We start from the raw sequence: 15,594 nt of genomic DNA on the forward strand, positions 1-15,594 counted from the left end.
TAAGACATATTAAGAACTGTATCAAATTCATAAGAATTCAAGTCATTTCCCAATTAAGAAATGATCAAAGGATATAAATAAGCAATTTTCAGATGAGGAAAGTAAAGCTATATAATAATCATATAAACATTCTAAATCACTATTCATTAGAGAAATGCCAATTAAAACTACTCTGAGGTAGCACCTCAAAACTATCAGATTGGCTAATATGACAAAAAAGGGAAAAAAAAATCAACAGGTACTTAGAACTACTTTGAAATTTAAAGGGACAGGCACATAGGAGAAACCTAACATTTCTTACCCAGTTTGTTTTGCAGTGAAGATCAGGAGATTGAGGGATTCAGAACCCCCTTTGTGGTCAGCCAAAACTGTGACAAGTAAAACTAAATCACATTACCTGCACCCCACTGTGTGTGTGTGGGGGGGGAAGGACTAGCTAGGATTTACTTATAATTAGAAGCTTCAGCAACACTTTAGGCATTAAGCTTTTATTAAAGTATATTAGAAGTTAGTAAAGAGTGAACACATGTTTCTGAAAGAATGGAAAAACCTAGTTCAGATCAACGAGAGGGAGAGTGAATGAGAGAGAAAGAGAGAAAGCTTTCTCTATCTAGCAGACCATGCTACCAAAGTGAGAGAGCCTCACTCAGTTCAACAAGAAGCTCACTGTGGGACTGAAAGAGGGCCAGTCCCCACACACAGCTCCAAGCTAATGGGCTGGTAGCATTCCAGTCTATTGATTAGCAATATGTGAAGGCAGTACATGAATTGTAAGGCAATTTCTGGATGCTGAAACCCATGGTCTCTCAGCAAGTGGGATAGCAGGTGGGGGCCTTGGTTCTAACATCACATCTATCAGATTGGTTAATATGACAAAAAAACATAATTCTAGATGTTGGAGAAGATGTAGGAAAATTAGAAAGCAAATGTATTGTTTTGGGAGTTGTGTATTGATCCAACTATTTTGGAATGCAATTTGGAACTATGCCCAAAGTGGGATAAAACGATAAAACTCTGTATAGCCTTTGAACCAGAAATAGCAGGCCAATACTAGGCAATAGCTATACCTTAAAGAGATCACAAGAAAAGGGAAAAGATCCCATGTCTACAAAAATATTTATAGCAAGTCTTTTTGTGGTGGCAAAAAATTGGAAATTCAGAGCAGGACCATTAATTGGGGAATGGCAGAACAAGTCATGATATAAGAATCTAATGGAATAGTATTGTGCTATAAGAAATGATAAGCAGGCAAATTTCAAAAAACCTGAAAAGACTTACATGAACTGACACTGACTGAAGTATATAGAACCAGGAAAACATTGTACATAGTAACAGCAACATTGTGTGATGATCATCTTTGATAGAATTAGCTCTTCACAGCAAAATAATTATCTGAGTTAATTTCAAAAGTCTTATGATGGAAAATATTCTCCACATCCTGAAAAAGAACTATGGGGTCTGAATGCACAGGCACAAACTTTGTGTTCCAACTTCTCTTCCTCCCTCCCTTCCCACCCCCCACCCTTCATTTGAGGCATACTATTTTCACTTTTTTGTTGTTTCTTCTTTCTTGTGGGTTTCCCTTTTGTTCTGATTCTTCTCTCCCAACATGGATAATGTGGAAATGTTTAACATGATTGGACTGTATAACCTAAATCAGATTGCTTGCTCTCTTGGGGAGACGGAAGGAAAGAATGGATGAGAAAAATTTGGAATTCAAAATATTACAAAAATGAATGTTGAAACTATATATGAATGGAAAAATAAAATACTATTACAATTATATATATATATATATACACATGTATATATTGTACATATATCTCTACTGATCTATTTCTCTATCATGCATCCATCCATCTCTCTCTCTCTCTCTCTCTCTCTCTCTCTCTCTCTCTCTCTCTCTCTCTCTCTCTCTCTCTCTCTCTCTCTCTCCCCTTGCTAAGAACAAGTGTTAGGACCTGCTAAAAGGAACAAACCCAAACAATCCTTTGCTCTGAGGATGTCTCATACACCAGATAGGGACTATAAATAGTTTATCCCTTGATAAAGTGCACCAAGTGAGGGGACATTCTGGGAAGATGTCAGAGTAAGTTAGAAGTTTCCAGATCCTACCACCCCACCCCCAAATAGGAAGAAAATCACCACCTAATGAGTGTAACATCAAAAATAAAGAAGTCAAGGGGGCAGCTAGGTGGTACAGTGGATAAAGCACCTGGATTCAGGAGGTCCTGAGTTCAAATCTGGCCTCAGACACTTGGTACTTACTAGATGTGTGACCCTGTGCAAGTCACTTAACCCTCATTGCCTCACAAAAAAAAAAAAAAAGGTCAAACTGTTACCCCCTAATATATTTTGAATGGAACTTAAAGAAGACTCCAAGGTCTTAGGTTTGATATAAATGAAGTGTAAACACCTCTAGGAAGACTTCACTGAATCTACAAACACTAGGCCTTGAGGGAAACAGAATAGGCCTTAAGAAATTTTACCTCAATTTTCATATCATTCATGGTTTTCAGAAATTTCATCTCAGGAACTTTTACCTTACAAACTTGAATCTAAGAAATAGCAAATAACTGAATGAGGGAAGATTGAAGAACCAAGCAGTGCTAACCAGAGGTGAGCCCCAGCTATTACCATGGGCAAGGAGGGGAGAACACTAGCCTGGTGAGTGCTATACTGAAGAAAGAAAGAAATATTTTCAGTATAATATAGGAGTCTCTCAAATTGAGCTTTCAGTCAGAATTAAGAAAACAAGAAACTGAGGCCTAGGAAAACATTACCCATAACACAGGAATAAAACTTGATAATAATTTTATTAAGTGGCTAAAATAAAATATAACAAATCAAAAATAAAAATGAATAAGCAAAGAAAATAGAACCCAAAGACTGATAGTTACTTTGGTTTAAAATTAAATCTGGGTTCATATTCAGAGGAATATAGTGAGGGGAAAAAGTCACTCCTACTGTAAAGATTAAGGTCAAGTGGTCAGAAGCCCAAAAGAAATCTTGGAAGGATTGTTTATTTTTTTTAATTCAAAAATAAATTAAGAGAGAACAAGGAAAAATAGGGGAAAAAGCCATTCAAGAAAATTAGGGAAAGATAATTTAACAATTGGAAGAGGAGATATAAAATATTAAGGAGGAAAATAAATCTTTAAAAATTACAATTGGGCAACTGAAAATGAATGAAGTTATAAGATACCACCATACAATAAAACTATAAAAACAGAAGAGAATCTGAAACATCTCATTAGAAAAACAAATGATCTGGAGTACAATATATGAATTTTCACACAAGGTGAAAGGTTCAATTTTAAAAAATGAATCTGGATCCAATATTACAAGAAATTATTAAGTAATATTTCCCTTAAGTTCTAGAACAAGAGAGTAAAGTAGAAATAGAAAGAATTGACTGATCACCATGTGAAAGAGATCCTCAGAAGAAAACTTACAGAATGTCATAGCCAAGTTTCAAAATACCCAGCTTAAAGAGAAAATATTGTAAGTAACAAGGGGGAAAAAAACCAATATAAATCCTGTAGAGAAAAAAAAACAAAACATAAACAATATAGATTTCACAAGACCTAGCAGCTTCTACACTAAAAGACTGCAGGTCTTGGAATGTTATATTTCAAAGAACAGATGAGCTGGTGTTGCATCCAATTATAACTTAGCCAGCAAAGTTAACGATAATTTTGAAAATTTATGATGATAATAATTATTATGAAATATTTTAAAATGTACATTTCATGAACTGAACTCAGGTATCTGTAACAAAAAGACCAGAACTTAATGGAAAACTCAATATAAAAGATCCAGAAAAAAATGTGATAAAAAAAAACATTAAAGGCTAATCATAAGGCATTGATAAAGGTTAAAATGTATACTTATGATACATGGAAATGTCATCAGTATTAAAATGATATCATTACTAAGATAGTTAAAAATAAAGGTTGTATTTGAGTTGTATATAATGGGGTGATAAACAAAACAAATTGGGTAGGAAAAGGCATAAAGAAGCATTTATCTCATAAAATAGGTCAAAGAAAGAAGAATTGATACAAAGGAAACAGGTGGAGTTGGAGGACTGGTAATGTTGAAACCTTAGTCTCTTCTGGGTTGAAGAAGAAAGAAAACATATATCTGATGAGGTTTAGAAGTCTTCTGAACTTGTAGAGAGGTGAGAAAAGTAGGGAATAGGAGAGGAGAGGGAATTTTACAAGCTTATATAGAATAAGATTAAGAGGGTAGGGGGAGAAGATAATTGAGGGAGTTTCAGAGGCTTAGATAAAATAAGGAATAAATGGGTATGGTGGAAAATTTAGGTAACAGGGATAGGGTAAAAAGAGGCGGAGAAGGAAATTAGGGAATAAAAAGAAGATAGAAGAAAATTCACAAATAGAAATTAGAACTTTGTCAAAACTATAGAATACAAGTCATTTACCAGTTAATAAAGGGTCAAAGGATATGAATAGACTTTTTTTTTTTTTTTTAGTGAGGCAATTGGGGTTAAGTGACTTGCCCAGGGTCACACAGCTAGTAAGTGTCAAGTGTCTGAGGCCGGACCTGAACTCAGGTACTCCTGACTCCATGGCCGGTGCTTCATCCACTGCACCATCTAGCTGCCCCTAAATAGACATTTTTTGAGTTAAGAAATTAATGAATTTATAGTCATATAAAATGCTTTAAATGATTATTGATTAGAGAAATGCAGATTTAAACAACCTTGAGTTATCATTTAATGCTTACCAGATTTAGCTAAAATATTAAAAGGGGAAAATGACAAAGGTTGGATGGATATGTAATATATAATAATTGGCACAACTGTTCATTGTTTGTGAAATTGTAAAATGACCCAGTGATTTTGGAGAACAATCTGTAATTATGCCCAAAGAGTTACTAAACTACCTATACCCTTTGACCTAATAATGCCACTACTTGGTCTATTTCCAAAGATGATTAAGAGAAAAGCAAATGAATCTCTGTGTTCTCAAACATTTATGGGAGTTCTCTTTGTAGTGTCAAAGAACCAGAAGTTGTAGGGATATCCCTCAATTAGAGAATAGCTGAACAAGTTGTGGTATATGATTGGGAAATAATACTACTGAGCTATAAGAAATGATGAATTTAATGGTTTAAAAAAATATGGAGGGGCAGCTAGGTGGTACAGTGGATAGAGCACCGGCCCTGGAGTCAGGAGTACCTCAGTTCAAATCCTGCCTCAGACACTTAACACTTACTACCTGTGTGACCCTGGGCAAGTCACTTAACCCCAATTGCCTCATTAAAAAAAAAACCCAAAAAACCAAAAACAACAAAAAAATATATGGAAAGACTGGCATGAAGTAATGAAAGCAAAATGAGCAGAACCAAGAGAACAATGTATGAAATTAAAACCATATTGTTTTAAGTAATTATTTATAAAGGACATGAAAAAAGACACAATCTACATCTAGAGAAAGAACTGGTAAATAGAAGTACATATTAAATATTTCACACACTATATATATATGTACACACACATATACATATATGAATCCATGTAATGTATATAGTGAATGTTTGTGTATATATGCATGTGTGTATATCTGCCTGTTTGTCTATGTATGTATGTATGTATGCATGTAGATATATATATATATATAAATAAATATATATATATATGTGTGTGTGTGTGTGTGTGTATGTGAGATTTACTAAAGTGTTTAGCAGCATCCCTGAAATAAGTACATGCCTTCCAAAGTAGATTACACTGATTCATAGCAGTTCTTGTAGTTTATACATTCTTGTGGTAGTGGGGAAGTTACATTACTTTCGGAACTGTGAGAGAATGCTTCTCTTTGCCTAATTTTACCATCCAATCAAGGATAAATTATATCTTAGACAACTAGGTGTGAGAAAATAATAGGGTTTGGGGAATGCCCAAAGGCCCTCCCCCACTCCCCCACCCCCAGTGGATTGATTGGATTAGGATTGATTGGATTGACTGATTTCTCTGATTAACTCACTTAAAGTTAATTCAATTAAAACCATACTTGTTTGGCCCTCAAGAAGGTGTGTTCTAAGATGGTGTGAACTCTGACCTCAACACAGGACCACACAGGAACCCTTGCTAATTTTCCCCAAACTTGGGACAGAAATAAGGTGAACACACATATAATTTTACATGCCACATAGGTTAAGCTCATGATGGTATGTGTGGCCTTAAAATCCTTGGATCACTCATGAAACATTTTTATCTTGTACTGGTCTTTATTCTTTTTAAAGTGATCAGCTGCACCAGTAGATGTATTTCAACTGGAAAATTAGTTTCACTTTATGCCATCTTGCATAAATAGAGAACCACTGCTTTTGCTCCAGGCTGGAGAGCTTCTTTGGATTTTGCCATTTAAAGATTGAGCGTAGATTATACTACCTGAATGATAGGATCATATTTGTAGAGCTAGTGAATACTTAGAGGCCATCTTTCTCATTTTGAAAATTAGAAAAACAAGACTGGGAAAGGTTTATGTATTTGTCCAAGATTACATAGCTATTAAGTGTTAAGTTTCTGAGGCAATATCTGAACTCGTGTTTTCCTGACTTCCAGTTTTGCACTCTATTTAGCTACTAATCTGACTTGTCTAAACATTTTTTTTCCTCCATGAGGATCATTTCACAACTTATAGCCATATTGAAATGCTATCTATGACTTTTAAAACTGAGTGCTCAGGACATTCAGTTCCAAGTTCATTGATTATTAGTATAGGCAGAATTTAACACATTAAAGCATAACATTGAGAGGCAGCTAGGTGGCGCAGTGGATAAAGCGCAGGCCCTGGATTCAGGAGTACCTGAGTTCAAATCCGACCTCAGACACTTGACACTTAATAGCTGCGTGACCCTGCACAAGTCACTTAACCCCCATTGCCCCACAAAAAAAAAAAGCATAACATTGCAAATTTGTATTAATTTATACTGCACCTGTTAATATGGGGTTCATTAAAAAAATGTTACTTTTAGAAAAGTTTGCTTTCCATTCCCTTTTCTCATATGATGTGTGGTATACAGTTGTTGAAAACCTGGACACCTGTTCAGCAAATCATAGATAACTTCTTATGTATGATATTAACTATGTATAATGCTGAAAAAGTAGAAATCTCATTTATCTTTGCTTTGGTTCACATCATTTAAATCTAGGCAGAAAGATTTTTGTCCTCCAAGTGGAACCAGACAGTGTTTTATGGCCAAAAAAACCCAAATAAATAGATGATAGATATGCATCTATGCATCTATATATCTCTCTATATATGTATCTCTATTTAAATTTGACTACTAGAAACATTCAGAATGTAAGATAATAGATTACCAATATTATTCTACTTTGACAATTTTGTTATTTTAAAGTCTATTGTGCATAGGTGTCATGGGAATTATTTTTAAAAACTATCTTTAGTAAATACTGGTTTTGAGTGTGAAGATCTTTGCTTATAGATGATTGTAAAATACCCTTCAGAAAACCACTTTCATCTTATGTCACCTCTATGTGCAATAATCCATTTTTATGCTTTAGAATGCAGTCCAAGTGGTTTATGGTTCCTGAAATTATAAACCCATAATAATGACAAATGTGGAGGATTGAAAACATCAGCTAGAAAACATTGTGCATATTGATTTTGAATAAAACAAAGGGTTATTCTAATTCTTCCTTCTTTTGCTTCCTTTCTTCTCTATTTAATTAGATTCTAATAGATTTATAATAAGTAAATTTAACCTGTAATATAACTGTTGATAATACATCAGAAGGTGCTGAACAACTTGAAAGCATAAGAAGTTCAAACATTGCTAGAAACTTTATATGCCTTATGGGAAGTATCTGGAGGTGTATATATATATATTTATACATTTATATATATATATATATATATATATATATATATATATATATATATATATATTTAATGTTTTGTTGAGAAGACTGAAACCAGCTCTTTGTTCTAGTTATTTTGTAGCCATTTCCACACTCTTACCTCATGGAGCATGAAGAATTAAGACTGAGAAATTCAGATCTTTTTGAACTGGAATCACCCCTTTGAACTAGGTATAGAGAAGAATGTTTTGAATTATAGAATAACATACAAATGAAATAAGACTAAGAGTAATTATGAGTTTTAGCTGGAAAAAAAAAAGTATGTGTATCATCAACTCAGCCTTCCCTTGGGAGCTGCTATTGGCAGATTTAAAGAAGAGGCAACAGCATTTTTGTTAGAAGATGAAATTAAAGTTTTGTGGCAAGAGGTAGTAGCTTAACTTCTGAAATTCAAGGCCCTAGGAGAAAATTAAATACATGACATACTCTTCCAGACAAAGTTAAGTTTACTTTCTAGATTTTTACTACCAAGCTTCAATTTCAGGGGTGAATGACAAGGAGAGAGGAAACTAGCAAAATGGTTGCTTAAAAATAAAATAAGAAAAGAAAGGTCATTGAAACTTTTTTAAAATGTACAGAATCAAATTGAAGGAATTTCAGAAGAGAATACAGAAAAGCAGGAGAGCTTTGAAATAATATATTGCATTATTAGTTATATATTTCTTTTTTTAATCACAAAACTATTTTATTATTTTTCTAGTTACAAGTAGAGATAGTTTTCAACATTTTTTATAAGATTTCTAGTTCCAAATTGTTCTCCCTCCCTCTCCTCCCTCACTTCTCCCCAAGGCAGCAAGCAATCTGATATAGGTTATTTATGTGCAATCACATTAAACATATTGCTACATTAGTCATGCTGTGAAAGAATAATCAGAGCAAAAGGGAAAAACCTCAAAAGACAAAAACAAAAAAGTAGAAATGGTATGGTTCAATCTGCATCTAGATTCCATAGTTCTTTTTTCTGGATTTGGAGAGCATTTTCAATTATGAGTCCTTTGGAACAATCTTGGACCATTATATTGCTAAGAAAAGTCAAGTCTATAATAGTTGATCAAAACATAATATTGTTGATACAGTGTACAATGTTCTCCTGGTTCTGCTCATCTCACTCAGCATCAGTTCATGTAAGTCCTTCTAGGTTTCTTTGAAATACACCTACTCATATTTCTTACAGCACAATAGTATTCCATTACATTCATGTACCACAATTATTTATATATTTCAAAAACTATTTTATATACTTCTTTAAAAGAAGCAATCACTATATAATAAATTTGTTTTACATATGTCTCCTTTTCTCTTTTACTTTGTTTACACAAATATTCTGATGTTGTTTTAGTATTTAATGAGTTCAGAATTTAAAATATTTTAAAATATGGTAAACCCAAACTAGGAAATAAGAAAAAATAAAATGACTGTTGTTGACTTGCTTCCACCATTTCTTTACAATTCACTGCAAAGTAATAGCCATCTCTAACTCTAATAAAGTCTAGTCTCCCACTCTATACCTTCTGCCATGCTGATGCTCCATTATGTCCCTAAACATGAGTTTGGCATGGCATTTCTTTGAGCAAAAAATTTCATTCTATTCCTATCTCTTTACATAATATTTTATATCTCTTTATGCATTAGGATAATATAGTGATCTGAAAAAAAAGGTAATTTGGACATGCATTCAACTGAAATGATTCCATCTGAAGCTTTATTTCAAGTTTTAAATGCATGCTATTTTTTGTTATTTCTTTTCTACATTTCTTATATTATGAAATTTGAGAAACCACTGTAACAGAAATGCTGCTAGAAAAAACACCTTTTTAATGTGATAAAAACAGACCTTTGAAAATTGTGAAATATTTAATTGTCAATTATCTTATGAAACTGATAATAATTAATAATAATAATGGTAAGTTTACTAAAATAAATTTTCATTTTAAAATTCTTATCTATTATAAAAGTGTATAGGGTGATTTAAATATTTAGCTTCAAAATAATAATGATGAGTCAATTATCATGCATTTTTCTATGTCTGAAACCCTAGAATATGGTTAGTTTTAATGTGTAAGTAAAGGATAATTGAAATATTAATTTTTAGGGAAATCTCAGGAATAACATTAGAATCTTAAGGATAGAAACAGCACATGTTCTATACACTGAGATTCTTTGAAATTTCAAGCATGAAGAACCACTTTTAAGTGATTATGCTAAATTGTATTGTATTCTTACTAAAAGAATTATCTACCACCTCTAGATTTGGAACCAAAGATACAGAGTCCCCTTTTAGAGCTGTCCTGAGAATAAAGATAGATCATAGATAGATACATAGATAGATAGAGATGTATCTATCTATATGTATGTATATGTATTAACAAATATATACATACATGCATATGTACGTACACAAATATACCTATACATATATTCTCAATGTTCATTTAATCAGACTAATTTTTGAATCCCTGACTTTCTTCAAATGATTGAGGAGTCCACACTCACAAATTTGGAGGCTATGGGAATAGTCAAAAGGACCTTATAGGGTCCCTTACATTAAGGGAGAATGTAAACAGGTACAATTAACTGAATTCAGTAAAGGAGGTATCCCACTCTTTAAATATCGGTAAAATGAAAATAATGACTGATTGATCAGTATGAGGCCAGTTTTCTGATAAGTTATACCAGTACCTTGAGATATAAATTTGTTAGAAAACTCCTTGAATCAGTGTTTAGATCTGAATTTCTATTCAGCATAACCTAGATCCTTGGTTAGGGGTCACTAAATAGCTTATAGAGATGGTCCTACTTCTGAGCCATGAAGGGCTAGGTTCAAACAATGCAGTAAGTTTTTTTTTTTAATTTTATTTATTTTTCCCCCAATTTCTAGAATTGAATAAAGTTCTTTCATAAGAAACAAGTAGGACTAGACCCATAACTGAATTGATACTGGGTTAGTTCCAGGATTGAGTCACAAGATAGAGTCAGTGTGGTTCACTTAATTCCCACTACTTAGAGCATTCACAATGAACTAGTTTTGAGAAGAGAGAGCCACATGTTACCAAGGTAACCAAGAAGACAAAGATAAACATCATACAACAACAACTACAACAACAAAAAACAAAGCAATATAATAATTATCGGCAATATTAATTAACATCAAGTCTCCTTGTATGCTAGTAACCCATTCTCAATGTTCATTTAATTAGGCTACTTTTTGAGTCCCTGGTATATCTCTCTATATTCTTGGATTCTTTTTCCCTTTTTCCTGCTTATGACAAACAACAGCTAGAGAAGAACTATTGATCTATTTGCTTATGTCCTTCACCTTCTTTGGAGTCTTAAAATGATACCTAATATGAACTTCCCCAATAGGTTTCCTTAAGAAACTAACATCCTACGATAAAAGTGCCATTTTTCCTTTATCCTCCATTATTGCTAGGGGGAGGGAGTAACAAAATATTGGATTTGCCACCTTAATCCCCAAGTTTACCAACCTAAGCACACAGATTTCCCTCCACTCAACTTCTTGTCCTGTCCCAATTGGCCTCTCATGGCATCTTAGCTTATACCTTCCCTGCACTGAATAGGAAGGGTTCTTGTTTTTGTTTTTTTTGTTGTTTTTTTTTTTTTTTTAGTGAGGCAATTGGGGTTAAGTGACTTGCCCAGGGTCACACGGCTAGTAAGTGTTAAGTGTCTGAGGCCGGATTTGAACCCAGGTACTCCTGACTCCAGGGTCGGTGCTCTATCCACTGCGCCACCTAGATGCCCCAGGAAGGGTTCTTTTAAACCCTCTTCCTTTGGTCAAAAATGGGAAATGTCAGGATCCATATGCCAAGATCATGCCTCTTTTTTACTGTTAGGTAACACCCTATTTTATAGAGCTAAGGCCCAGCAAGCAAGCTGTGCCCTAAACTTGGCATAGAAAAAATCCTTTATGCTCACCCTCTGGATGAACTCTGATGCAATAAAATCACATAATTTTTTCACACTAGACCCAGGTGGTCACTGAACTTATACAACCACCTCCAGAAACTACATTCTGCTCACAAAGCCTTGCTATAAATTACATTTGCCTCGTTGCTGTAATCCATTCATTTTCATGTCTACAGATTACTGTATCAAGGATTAACCTCACTGCAGCACATCTGCTAGTTCCCCTCCTGCAATTGCATAAAGGAGACCTTTATGAGTTCTTTGCCCATTTATTTTCAGGGGTTTGACAGTCTCAGAGGGGTAACATGACATTTGAATATGAGTCATACCTACAGTTACTGTACTATACACACTATAAACAAAAGCTTATGGTGCATTCTACAATCAACCATCCAGTGGCCTTAAATCTGCTGTTGTCATCTGGGTTCTATGAAAAAGCACTGCCTTGAATTAGCTTCAGGGTAAAGGTAAATCACAAAGAAAAGGAATTATATCTAACTGCTCTTTGAAGTGCTGAGAATGAGTGATCCAAGGGAAAGATTTAAATAGCAAAAAAAATGGTATATCAGAAGTCATGCTGTATTTGGAAGAAAACATCCTTGTTTATAAGAATGATGATTGTGAACTAGCTGATGGAATACTATCTTAGTGAAGATTCAAGATTGTCACAGTTCTGGAGTTCTGGACTAATTTTCTGGACTATATTCAGGAGACAAGGATTGTCCCCTGGAACCAAATGGATAATCTTTAATCTTGATTTAGGATTCCATAGGTATTATGGGATTCTATAAGATGTATTTATGCATATTTTGTTGTTCAGTCACTTTCAGTAGTTTCTTATTCTTTGTGACCCCAATTGGGGTTTTCTTGGAAAAGATACTAGAGTGGTTTTCCATTTCCTTTTCCAATTCATTTTACAGTTGAGGAAACTGAGGCAAAGTATATTGAGGCTGGATTATGACTCATGAAGCTGAATATTCCTGATTCCAAACCCAGTATTCTATCTACTGTACCACCTAGCTGCCCATATATGTGTATGTGTGTGTATCTATATGTAATATAGATGTATATATGTGCATGTGTAGGTATAAATACATATATACTTGAATTCATATGTACATACACATAGATAGATACACACACATACATACATTACGGACACATACATAAATATACATACATATGCTTGCACACACATATCTCTGGGATGTAGATTTGAATCCTAGCTGTTTCTGTACTTACTACCTCTGTTATCTTGAGAAAATCACAGGGATTCTCCGGAACTCTAGTTCTAGAAAAAAAAAATGAAAACAAACAAATGAATTGTAAAGACTAGGAGATCTTTTTGGTTTTTTGTTTGTTTGTTTTTGCAGGGCAATGAGGGTTAAGTGACTTGCCCAGGGTCACAGAGCTACTAAGTGTCAAGTGTCTGAGGCCGAATTTGAGCTCAGGTCCTCCTGAATCCAAGGCCAATATTCTTTCTACTGTGCCACCTGGCTGCCCCATATACTTCTTTTGAACTGTTGTCTTTCACATCTAATGGGACTCTGGCACTTCCCTACATAGAAATCTTGAATTATACCTCCTAAATCCTGCCTCATGTTCCTGCAAAATCTGTCCTGTTACCAAACTCTGACTTAACTGGAAAATAAAAGGAGTTTTTCTCTTTGACTTTCCAAGAGGGTATCCAATATATTACTGAAAACTGAAGATCATTCTATTGAAACAAATGGTACATCCTCTAAACTTTAGATCTGCTTACCATTTCTTTGCCAAAAGGACTTTTCATCACTTTATAAAACAGATTGTTCTTTTCAAAACTCTAAAATTAGAATGGCTCCATTTTATTTATTTTTTTTTCATCAGAAGCAAGTCACTTTATTGGGATGTAAATGGTTGTAGTTTTTTGGTACAGATTATGAAAAGGTCAGATAACCAAAATATGCATGCACTTAAAGAGAGGAAGAGTGATGCTCAGTTTCCAGGTGTGGGGGAAGCCAGGTGTGTGGCTTAGCTCTCATTGTCACTGTCTCCAAGGGTGTGCTTGTCAAAAAGATATTCCACCATGCCAGAATCAGGGACCCCCATTTTGTACAGGTTGGTTACTTGATCACTCAGTTGTTTTATGGACTTTACCTATTCATCCAGGTAGTGGGTTTCAATGAAATCACAAAAATGGGGGTTGTTTTTGTCAGTTGCCTGCTTGTACAGTTCCAGTAAAGACTGATTTACATTTTTTCCAAGTGCAGAGCACACTCCATTGTGTCCAGTCTGCTCTCCCAGTAATTGTGGTCTAGTTTCTTGATGTCCTGCAGGAAGATGTAGCCACCACGTTTCATCAGCTTCTCAGGTTCACTTGGTTGTATTGGCCTCAGAACCAATGGATAAACCAGTTCTAACTGCTGGTTTCTGTTCAACATTCTACTTATATCTTTAGCACAATCCTCACATGTGAAAAACTTTAAAAAAAAATAGATGTAGAAACTGGGCCATTTCTTCATGCTGGTCTACGGCAATTAATCATCATTGGCAATCATCTAGCAGAGGCTAGATATTGTTGGTTTTGTTCTAAGGGTGATTCTTACTCAGGAATTGGTCAGACTGGCCATTTTCTTAGGACCCTTTCAATAGTAAGATCCTGTGATTTTGATAGCCAAAGACTGACAAAGAACATTGATTTTTAAATTCTGATCCTGAGAAGCTGCTGAGATTTTTTTTATGGGAATCATGATGTTTCTCACTTGAGCTACTGTTTTTATGCCATTTTCCAGATAAGTACTTCATAGAATTACAATGCTCTGGGCCATGACTCACTTTTCCCAAAGTGCCTATGAAAATCAATATAAAAATCAAGGATGATATAGTTGAAAATCGTATTTAAGGGCACAGAAATAGTTCTGCTAATTCTTTTCACCTCTTCTTATCTAGTATTCAATCATAAAAGGTAAGGTCAACAAGAGATATAAGCTAAAATTCTTGCTTCAAGAAGGTTGGAAAGAAATTCATCAGATGTGTTAGGTAACTTTTGTTTATAACATTTTGTGTTGTGCTACTAGAGACATGAAAGAATTTGTATATTCATGTAAGCACTAAAGAAGTTCATGGTTGACAGAGAAGAAATCTTACAAGAAACTTTAAACATAGGAGTGATCTGAAAGAAAACTGGGTAAAACTATGATCACCTAAAATACGAATTAACACAGTAAATTTTTAATGAATTGCTATAATTACATAATAAGGGTTTGTTTAAAAATGAGTTTTTGTGGTAAACAGGTAATTACTAGATTTTTTTTGTTTCAAATTTCATTTTATATTTTATATGCATTAGTTAACTTTCCAGCATATGTGGTATCTCATAATTGGTTGGAACCAAAGAAAGTGTCCAGCCTTATACTCTTGAAAAAGAATTGGCTATATGTACAGATATGTATACATGCATGCATGTTTGTGTTTATATTCTTGTTTCATTCACAATTATTTATTGAGAAAACAACAAATTGTAATTTTTTAATGGAACATGAAAGTTTAAAAGGTTTGTAATTTTTTTAATGGAAAATGTAAAATTAAAAGATTTGGTTTCTAGACATAGCAAATGATAATAAATAATAGCAAAAGATGGTCATGAGATCATGAATTTAGAACTGGAAGGGATTTTAGAACTCCCTCTCTCCAACATCCTCATTTTAAAACTGAGAAAAATGAGGGACACTGGATGTGTCTTGAGAATCCTGTGTTCCTAGTCCCAGCTCATGTTAATT

The 15,594-nt window shown here is 34.1% G+C and overlaps 1 pseudogene; it reads right to left on the reverse strand.

Annotated features, from left to right (window-relative positions):
* The window catches only part of LOC122749438, a 28,634-nt pseudogene extending 14,378 nt beyond the window's left edge, over positions 1-14,256 (reverse strand).
* Between the last annotated feature and the right edge of the window lie 1,338 nt (positions 14,257-15,594).

The sequence above is a fragment of the Dromiciops gliroides genome, chromosome 1, assembly GCF_019393635.1.
Source record: "Dromiciops gliroides isolate mDroGli1 chromosome 1, mDroGli1.pri, whole genome shotgun sequence".
In the NCBI taxonomy this organism is placed as follows: Eukaryota; Metazoa; Chordata; class Mammalia; order Microbiotheria; family Microbiotheriidae; genus Dromiciops; species Dromiciops gliroides.